Source organism: Salvelinus sp. IW2-2015, unplaced genomic scaffold (genome assembly GCF_002910315.2).
Source record: "Salvelinus sp. IW2-2015 unplaced genomic scaffold, ASM291031v2 Un_scaffold356, whole genome shotgun sequence".
In the NCBI taxonomy this organism is placed as follows: Eukaryota; Metazoa; Chordata; class Actinopteri; order Salmoniformes; family Salmonidae; genus Salvelinus; species Salvelinus sp. IW2-2015.
The window spans coordinates 480,309-491,169 of record NW_019942547.1 but is presented as its reverse complement, the minus strand read 5'-3'; the positions used below and the strand labels follow the sequence as shown (position 1 = coordinate 491,169).

Below are 10,861 nucleotides of genomic sequence, written 5' to 3'. Positions count from 1 at the left end.
TTTTGTCTGAAATCCGAAAGACAGAGTATTTCTTCCTAGGAAGTGTATTCTATGTATCCCCCTAGAGGCCATCTGGTTTCAAATAACATTTTATTAGTCACACGCGCSGAATACAACAGGTGAAATGCTTACTTACAAGCYCCAAACCAACAATGCAGTTTAAAAAATACGAATAAGAAATAAAAGGAACAGTGAATATCTGTCCTSTGGACRCTTTAGTGGTGGKAGTGTTACTGTACAAAACATTTGAAAACGTTTTTACCCTACTGAACATGACTGGCTGGTATACTATGTAATAATGTGTCGTCCATTCATCCTACTATTTCCCAGCTCCCTCCGTTACCATCAGTAACGTCTCTGCTCCTGCCTCCGCGCCAAGCCTTCGGACGGGGGCTGCAACCCCAGGTGGTCAGAGTCGGATCTCTGAGGTGCGTGAAGAAGTGTACTGCAGTGGTCTGTGGCTGTCCAGAGCTGCCCTTGTGTACCGGGACACTGCACAACCAGGACCTACCTGGCAAGCAGTCATAGACCTGGAAGACTGGAACACAACTGCTCAGTAATCATTAGTGGAAAATCATATTCTCTTTGTTTCCCTTCTATCAGCATTAAAAGGAAATGATAGAATAGCTACCACTTTATTTTTCACCCCAGATTTTCAGAACATCAAATAGTCACTCCTTTTTACTTGTAGTGTTTTGAGATGTTTCGTAGCACTTTAAAAATGCACTTTATGATGCTTAGTGAAACTTTGTGGTTTCAGGTTGAGAGCGCTGTAGTACCAATCTCGCAGATAGGCTGGTCTACCCCCTCCAGCCCAAACGCCCCCAGCACTGCTGTCGCACCAGTCAACCCCAACGGCCCCTTAAACTGTTCAACCGCCACACAACCCATCATCTAGCGCAAACCCATCACTCCGCGTCCACGTCACCATCGTCACCGCCAACCCAGTGAAAACTGGCCCCTTCTATTTCTATTCCTGCGCGAGCCCCTCCTTGATGACCAGAGTCAGACTATCGCCTACTCCATACCGGGCCCCTCGTGGAAGAACTCCAACCCGACCCAATACCCCATACACTCTACCCCCTCTCCACACTGCCGCCCTCTACCTTGTGGAAGCCCTCTCCTTCACCTACTCTACACTCCACTGTCATTTGTTGGAGACCCTGCCTACGTCTCTCCCTCATGGAAGCCACAACTACCTCTTTTCAACCCATCTCCTACTCCCCCTCCCTCCCCGTCCCAACTCCTCCTTCCTCACCTCCACGGGATGGCTCCCTAGAGCCCAATACCCTTCCTTCTCCCTACAGCGGTGAGCATACCCTGCGGAGGCGCGCCTAGACTGAAAAAAATTAGGCCATCATTTAGGCCCAGCCACGGAGTACAAGGCAAGGTAGGGCTGCTGTTGCTCTCCTCCAGAAATCAATTATTGTATTTATTCTTGTTATTCAAGGCTGATCCATATATTGGAGTAATTTCTGATTCCTGCATTCCTGGAGTCGGAATCGATCTTGAAATGGCTTTCCTCCCACTCCTGAGCCAACTCCAGATAGGAGACTGATGATAACACTTGACTGGAAATTCCCCTATAGGTTTGTGAAGCGCTGCAGGGAACTGTGAGCCAAAACACGATTAGGTGGTGAAAAGTTCAACAAACATTGGCCTATTAAAATGTGGTGAAAAGAGAAGTGTGTGGTAATGGGTTAGAATGGCCTCATGGGGATACTTTTCTGCCAACTTTTTTGTTGGATTTTACARTCTAGTGTGAAAAATAATAATCATGGGAAGCAGGAAATAATGAGGATGYTTTATTGGCCCTTCCTATGCTAGGCTTAGTTACAGGTGTCCAGTCCACATCACCTACAAGACCCTGTTTATAACCAGACTTGTCTTGTTGCCCCTCAGGTGTTTTACCTGGACCACTAGCCCAGTAACCAGCCATGCAGGTGTACTACTAGAAGGCTGTGCCTTGTAGGTTTTCAGTCCACAGAGAGTTCAAGGCCCTGTTTATAACCAGACTGCCTTGTTGCTCTACAGGTGTACTACTAGAAGGCTGTGCCTTGTAGGTTTTCAGTCCACAGAGATTTCAAGGCCCTGTTTATAACCAGACTGCCTTGTTGCTCTACAGGTGTACTACTAGAAGGCTGTGCCTTGTAGGGTTTCAGTCCACAGAGAGTTCAAGGCCCTGTTTATAACCAGACTGCCTTGTTGCTCTACAGGTGTACTACGTGGACCATGGCTTCTCTGAGGTCCTCAGTAGAACCACGCTATTGGAGCTGCAGAAAGACTTCCTCAAGCTGCCCTTCCAGGCGGCTACCTGTACACTAGCTGTTAACCAAGTTCAACTCCCATTTCCCCCGTCTCTTCTGAGCGTCGCAACTACGATGTGTCTACTGARAAGGATTCGTTGGAAAGACGAGTTGGGATTTGCGTGATGGAGAATACAAGCAGTTAGCTAAATGTAATGTTTATTTACACGTGACACGTCACCACAGTTGATGGTGTTCCACATTCTTGTGTGTTTAATCTGCTGTCTTTATCCTTCAGGGATCCTCTCAGATCTAAGTACCTCTGGGATGTAATATGGGGCAAGAGGTTGATTTTAATCGCTCTCGCTCTTTTTCCATCTCTCTTTCCCGCTCTCTTTTCTTTCCCGCTCTCTCCCTCACGCATCTGTCACCATCTCTTTCTCCATCTTTCTCTCACTCGCTCTCTTTCTGTCTCGCTTTGTCTCTGACATGCTGGGAGCAGCACAGGGTCAGCCTCGGAGTGGAGCACATTACGGGGTYAATGGCCTTGCTCTATGGCACACCGGCAGTAGGTACCACATGCAATATTATGTTCTGTGCTTCCTCCAATTAAAAACAAAAAATTCACAAAAGCTCTGACGAAGGCCGTGAGACCGATACGTAGGCTTATTGGGGATCGGTGATACTATCAAGAGCAGTGTGCGGTTTCCTTTTTCCTTCATCTTGTGCTTCCTCCATCTGAAATGCATGCATTCCCGTCCTGTTTTCTCTTGCCGTGTGAGGTCATCTATCTCGATCTCTCTCTGTTTCTCACTGTAATGAGGGTTTATTCTCAATTAGGTGTTCATGAATGTGTTGTCCCGTATTTCCTAAGTTTGGAGTTTGAATACGTCTGTGGTTTCTCCTCCAGGTCAACAGYACCTATACGAATGTGTCTGTGACCGACGTGTGTTCTGACGAAAGCGTCTTCTGCCAGCTGCCCTCCCGAGCTCGGGTCAAGCTCAACAAGATCCTGGAGAAGATCGAGGCCTTCTTCATAAACCCAGGTACATGAGGACAGTTGGGATAGTCGCACCATTCTCTTTTTTTGGGGGACGGGACAAATTGCTGTTACACATATAGCCTAATAATGTTATGTGATTTACAATATGYTGTTGATCGTCTCTTCGCCAGGTGACGTCAGAGTCTCTGGTGTCCACRCYGTTCTGTGGGAAGTGCTGCCTGGCCCTGTACAAAGGAAGGTGGTCCAGAGTAGAGGTAGGAGACTGTCTGGAGAATAAACAACATGGGGAAGACACTTGGGGACATGGAAGGAACACGTATCCCAATGGGGTGTTCTCTGACAATACATCTGTTCACCYCAAAATAAATGTAATAGTGAAACCTTATGCGTTTCAAACCAATTCTCTGCTCTGTTATATTCTGCGCTGTGCTTGCTTTTACCAAACAGTATGTCTGTGTACCCCTGTCAGATTACCAACCTCCATGGTAGCAGAGTGCTAGATATCAAATTTGATTTGTGGACCTGGGAGTCCCAGCCTCTGTAGAGGTTATAGAGCTGAGAGAGATCCCTCCTCCATTCCTGCACTAGCTCATGGTCATCCCACCACAGGTCGGACGGAAAGACTCATGGCTTTTTCGACTCCTTGACTTTTTCCACATTTTGTTACGTTACAGCCTTATTCTAAAATGGATGAAATAAAACAAAATCTCATCAATCTAAACACAATAACTCAAAATGACAAACGAAAACAGGTAATTTTTGGGTGCAAATTTATAAAAAAAAAACATCCTTATTTACTAAGTATTCAGATCCTTTGCTGTGAGACTCGAAATTGAGTTCAGGTGCATCCTTTTCCATTGATCATCTTTGCAATGTTTCTACAACTTGATTGGTCCACCTGTGGTAAATTCAATTGATTGGACATGATTTGTAGGCACACACCTGTCTACATAAGGTCCCACAGTTGACAGTGCATGTCGGAGTTACCAAGCCATGAGGTCGAAGGAATTGTCCGTAGAGCTCCAGACAGGTTTTGTGTCAAGGCATTGAAGGTCCCCAAGTACACAGTGGCCTCCATCATTCTAAATGAAGAAGTTTGTAACCACCAAGATCTGTCCACGCGGCCAAACTGAGCAATCAGGAGAGAAGGACCTTAGTCAGGGAGGTGACCAGAACCCGATGGTCACTTTGACAGAGCGCACAGTTCCTCTGTGGAGATGGGAGAACCTTCCAGAAGGACAACCATCTCTGCAGCCCACCACAATCCAGGCCTTTATGGTAGAGTGGCCAGAGGAAGCCACTCTTCAGTATTTCTAAAAACTGTTTTTGATTTGTCATTATGGGGTATTGTGTGTAGATTGAGGGGGGGGGGGACCCCCTTTATTTTTTTTTTTAAAATTAAAAACTTTTTTTAAAACAAATAAAGGAACCTCCCAACAAAAATACCCAAACAAAATGTTGTTTAAAAAAAAAGTTTTTTCCCAAGGGGGGTCTGAATACTTTCTGCTGCACTGTATCCCTGTTTTTGTTACACAGGTGTGGTAACAGCTAGCTGAACAGCTGTTCAGAATGTAATTTTGGAACGAAATTGCAGTAGGCACACTTAAAAAAAAAAAAAAAACTATTGAATTTGCTTGGCTTCAAGAGCAGCCAATATGATGCTTGGGAAAAAGTGAAGCATAGACTGGTGAGAGTTGATTAGACATTTAGAAGCCGGTGTGATCCACAGCTGCGCAAATGACAGAATTTGGGCCACGAGTTGTCCTCATTAGCATAGCTTTCATCGGCTTTCAGAAGCCACAAACTGAAAGTAGGCACACTGGATGTCCAAAAAAGACAACATGAAAGGCTCTAACTTGGACTGATTTTAATCCTCTCTTCCCCTTTAGTTAAAAGCACTTTGAAAAGGGAAAAAGATAAACATGTTTTCGATTGATTTTCCTTCTGTACTGTTAGATCTTCAAGGCTTCTAACCCTCTACCTCCTTTCCTCTATGCGCTGTAGATCTCCAAGCTGAACTTTAAAATGAAATGTTATTGATTCTCCTATGTCATGTCGATCTCCAAGCATTTTTAACCCTCCTTTTCTATAGAGCTCGATGCTGGACCAGGCCAAGCTGCTGCACATTTACCTGTTTACCCCTCAGGGCTGCCAGGATGTCACCAACGGTGTTAACCACCAGATGGTGACCTCTGACCTATGGAAGCCTCCCCCGGACCCCAGAAGGACKGTCTCCCTACCCCCAGTTTCCTCGACACCATGGTCGCCAACATGGTGGGTCAGCTTACCCTCGACAGCCCAGCCTGCAGCCCTATCCCTGTCTCCACAAAGACCCCCAGCCCTCTGGATGGTGCCGGGGACACGTCAAAAGTGCTCACCCCCACTTTGGTCACCTGCGCTTGGGGAGAGAAGCAGCTGGCGCTGYCCCTTCTCATGGAGCTTCCCCAGGCAGGCCAGAACATGGACGTTTACGTGTCTGTGGCCTGTCACCCGGGACACTTTGTGCTGCAGCCGTGGCAGGTAAGCAGTTCAAGAGAGCTGTCAATGTTTGCGTCCCAAATGGCACCCTATTCCCTACATGGTGCACTACATTTGCACAAAAGGGTGCCATTTGGGACTCTGCAGAGAAATGGTTAATGGTGTAGCTTAGTCTTAGACTGTGACTTTGTTTAGTCTTGGTGATCACGTGTATTTGTATATATGTTTGTATATTTTAGTCCGTATTGTTGAACTCAAGTGACGGATTTCTTTGCCAAACTGTAAAAATKATTGCTTTCAGTGTGAACGAAGATGACTAAAACCACATGTAAAGTATGTAGAAAAGATAACRGTGCTTTATCATTTTTTAAATWTTATCTTTGAGGACTGACAAWCACCAAAATAAAAGCTAGACAGTCAGGGAGAATTGAAAGTTCAAAAAACAATGACTATAGSAGTATATATTTTATTATGTTTGTGCAAAAGAACACATATTAGCCATGGCGAAATGCACAGAATTGCAGGTAAAGGTATCTTACCAACAGATGCATATCTGTATTCCCAGTCATCTGAAATCCATAGATTACGGCCTAATGAATTGATTTAAATTGACCGATTTTCCTCATACGAACTGTAACTCTTGCATGTTGCGTTTTTATATTTGTGTTCAGTACATTTGAAATGTGTCAAATCAAACTCAGGACCTGTACAAGCTAATGGGAGCGATGGTCCATTACTACAACCAGAGGGAGGAGACGCCGGGGCCCGGAGATGTACAGAAAGGCCAGGTATACGCCGCCAAGGTGGACCATAAGTGAGTGGACAGATTAGGGCTTGGAGGCCTCCACAGTTTTTTGATTTTATACAAATGAAAAAAGCCAGTCACACACTTGTGTCTGGAATGAAGTCTGTTGACGTCATTGTGTTTTTAGTCSTAGCTGATTTATGGGCTTTGTTTTGTTTTCACATGGCTGAGGCAATATAACTGTTAGAGAAGAAGCCCCTGGTGGCCCATGTGGAGCGTGGTGGAGGCGGAGCTTCCCTGGGACAGGAAGGTGATTGTTTGATTAATTTATAGAATTTATTTGAGAATTTACAAAAATACATAAATAGCCAGTAGTGACATACATTTCAAAAAGGATAACACAAAGTCACTGGTTGCATCTGAAATGGCACCCTATTCCTTACGTAGTGCACTGCTTTTGACCAGGCCCCATTTCAGAGGAGAGACATCTGGTTTCACAAMGTCATGGCTGACTTYCCAGAGGAGCTGAGTACSGCCCCGTAGAACCGGACTGGACAGACAGAACGCATAAGACTGTGGTATCTGTTTCTTATGCTGCACAGGTAGAACTCTGCCAGAGTCTATCACATATGCTGAAATGATTTACAGCACTGCCTGCAGCATATAACTGTTGGTATSCCTTTCACTTATTCCACAGGTCACAAAGATCTGCCAGTGTCACGGGTCATTGGGGAGCCATTGATGTAGAACCGCAGTCTTATCAGCTTAGCAGTGTCTGAAGCATAGAACTGATTTTTTTTCCTATCATATGTGGGGGGGGGTGAATTATTATCATATGTGGGGGGGTGAATCTATTTGCAGTTGTGCATATACAGAGAAAGGGATTAAACAGCAGTACYGACCCCATCGATCTCCTTAGTAGGTTGTGTCGTTCAAGTGTATATACAAAAAGTGTCCTTTATCGTTCAGTTTCAATCTTCTATCAAATACTTTGCATAGAAAGTTATTTACTGAGTTAGTTATTATTCAGCACCAACTTTTGGTCTTTGCAGTTGATCTGTTTTAAGCCATTTGTCCTTCTAACTTGTGATTTTGTTTGTCTTTTACTTATATTTGAACTTTTAAATAATTTATTTAAGTCGACTGTATTTAATTCGTTTTTCAATACCTTGACTTTTGAAATGCTTGAAATTGATTTGACATACACTTATTTAGCTTTTTGTGCGTGGCATCTCACAGTACTAACTTTTGAAGGAAATTGAATGTAGATTTAGCTGAATAAATTGTTCATTAAAAAGCACTACTTTGTTATTAGTAATGAATGATAATACAATGTATAACTACTATGCTGTTTATACTGTGAGTGGAATATGAAAGGAGAATTCTGTTTGTGAATTGTGTTCAATTAAAACGTTATACGAAATGGTGTTCAAAGACAAAGGTTTTTATTATTTACGATGAAAACGCGCTATTGTTTTTGCTGTTATTCTAATGTACCGGTAATGTCTACTTTACCGGTAATGTAAATGGCGAGTGTGTCATTTAATGGCGCGTGTAGTGCACTTGCCTGTAGAACAAGTGTGACATCACTTGACTGGCAGCGCCGGGTGAGGAGGAGTAGGGGTCGGTGAGTTTACTTTGCCTTCGTGGGAGTGTTGTACTACATTACGCAAACCACTGAAAAACAAGTTGAATGCTAAGTTAAGGATTTCAACTCGGCTGCAGTTGACAACATTCGAGGATATCCGTGCGGATTCCGAACTTTTTTCCCTCCTTGGTTGCGGCATACTTTACTTTTCTTGTATGAAGCGACTCTTTAGTGTGACTCGACTGGCCAGAAAAGAATCCATATCTGGTCAAAGTATTCAACTGTCACAAAGCGGGACCCGTTCGCTATAAATAGCCGGGATAAGCAGTGGAGGAGGTACGTGCATAKGAAAACTTCTTGTTCTAGCGGAYTAGTCCTTAACAAATACAGAAACTCACGAATAATTAGCATATAAAGAACTTTTGCCATATCTCATGATTTAACCCAGACCCTAACTGACGCTTCAAAGGAACCGGTGTTCTCTCGAAGTGTGGGGAAGTATTGTGTTACATTGAATAAGCAATTTGTTCATTTTAGTATTTATAATGCAAAGTTATGCATTCTTTGCATTTTCCGCCTGTCATCGAATCTGCCTATGAATGACAGCCAGCTGTCTGCCTGCATGAATTCCCGACCTATATCTTGTTAACCTATGGCTTTTAAATCACAATTGAGGTGTACTTTCTTTTAAAATAATACCAAAATATTGCAGGTCTACTACCCAATGACAAAAATCAACCTTTCGCAATATTTTGAAGCCTGGCCTGCTTTGCATCAACTCCAGAAACTGATAGGGACAATTACAAGCGTTCTAAACATGAACTTATCTCCGACTCCACTTCTTTCCTAATATAGTATAACATTGTTTGCAGTTAACATAATCGATATTATATTGGAACAAWTGGGCATTTTAAATAACATTGTGAAAAGATTGTCAATTCAGGCATTTTTCGACAGATTTAGTGTTAAGCTCTTGAATGTCAYTTGTATTAGCCTAATGTCTTACAATTTGTGCTGTGTGTGTAAGTACTAAGTAGTACTTATGGTATGTGGTTGTCTTACYTAGCTACCTTAAGATGMATGCACTAAGTTGCTCTGGATAAGGACCTTTGCTAAATGACTTGTATAGGTAATGTAGTACGATAACCTTGAGCTAGGAAACTACGAGACACCGTCATTATGTTCATAATCATGCATTGCTACATCAGACTCCAGGCCTCTGTAAATATGTTCCCTTTCCCAAAATGACTGGGATTGACAGGGGGGCTGTTTTTATCAGCTGTCCCCCATCAGGGTTTAAGAGGCAGGCCAGGCTTTATGCTGCAGTTTGACCCACAAACCTTCAACTCCTCACTGACCAGCAGGAGGCTAGTTTAGTTGCGAAGCCAAACAACAGAGTACTGGGGTGTATTTATTACGCCGATTCTGTTGAAAAACATTTTTTTTTTTACTCCAAATGGAAAACGTTTTGCAACGAAAACGAGTTTCTATTGGACAAATTCAGGTAGGTCTTTCCCTGTTTTGTTTTGTTCTGTTTGCTTCTAGAAAATAAAAGTACTGCAGGCCTATCTCCTTAAAACAGTGGTTTCAAAATGTTTTTGGGTCGTGATCCCCCACCTAAAGTTAGTAGTCTACTWTACATGTAAAAAAGAAAAACTACTATGGGAAGTTAAGTACAATGGCAGTGGTTCACAAATGACAAATGTTTATTTTGACCCACATGAAGATTGTAGTGTTTTTTTTTACATGACCCATCAAGCCAGTCCCAATTTGCTCCCTACCCCTTGGCCCTAACCCTCTGATGTTTGCAGATCTGAATTGTCTCCGTAGGTATTGGCCTAAGCAATGTAGTGGTGAAGCTTCCACTATATTGATTAAATCTTACAGATCTGCAAACATTGAAGGGTAAGGGATGTTTCTAGCCGTGCTCTGGGCTTGGGACACAACTCACTAGTAGGATCCAACCCCACCCAGCATTTTGAGAAAAAAAACTCTGCCTTAAGGTAGTTGGCTGAAGTGTTGTTGGACCTGCAAACAGCATTCTTAGTACATTTAAAAATATATATTTTAACGGCATCTCTGGACATTCCAGGCCATTAAGCAACACAAGTTAGTTTCTGTGAGTCAAGGGCCCACTTTTCAGTGTTTATCCAACACATCACGTTATTGGTGTTTACCAGTAGTCTCTCATCTCAAATTTATTGGATAGATGTGGTGTTTGGATTTTGCTGGTAGGTCTGCCTTATGACTCAGCTAGTAGGCCTAACTGGATGTACAGTAGGTCTGCCTTATGACTCAGCTAGTAGGCNAGGTCTGCCTTATGACTCAGCTAGTAGGCCTAACTGGATGTACAGTAGGTCTGCCTTATGACTCAGCTGGTTGACCAATCAAACCATATTGACTTAACCTTGTCTCGTCTGTTTTTCATCCACCTTCTTGCAGACTTCCTTTTGAAAACGTTGCTGGGCACATAGCTGCCTTTTTTTTGTGTGGTGGGGATTCGTTGGGATTCTATCGCGCCGCCATGTCCACCTCCTATAAGAAGGAAGTAGTGAACTACAGGGACGTGGACGAGGATGAATTACTGAAGAAACTCTCAGAGGAAGAGCTACAGAGGCTGGAGGATGAGCTGGAGGAGTTAGATCCAGACGTAAGTCTAAAACTCTGATTTTCTTGGTGTGTGTGCGTGGTTATGCATACATGGTTATCTGGAGCTAGGAGTTCGATCCTGACGCAAGTCTAAAACATTTMTCTTTGTACAAGCTCAACAGAGATGAGAGATGGTCGGTAACAGAACAGTG

The 10,861-nt window shown here is 43.4% G+C and overlaps 2 pseudogenes; both read left to right on the top strand.

Moving 5' to 3' along the window:
- The first annotated feature begins 5,019 nt into the window (after positions 1-5,019).
- LOC112068297 (tudor domain-containing protein 7B-like) lies at positions 5,020-7,335 on the top strand (annotated as a pseudogene).
- A 741-nt stretch (positions 7,336-8,076) lies between these two features.
- LOC112068288 (tropomodulin-1-like) overlaps positions 8,077-10,861 on the top strand; it is a 21,858-nt pseudogene continuing 19,073 nt past the window's right edge.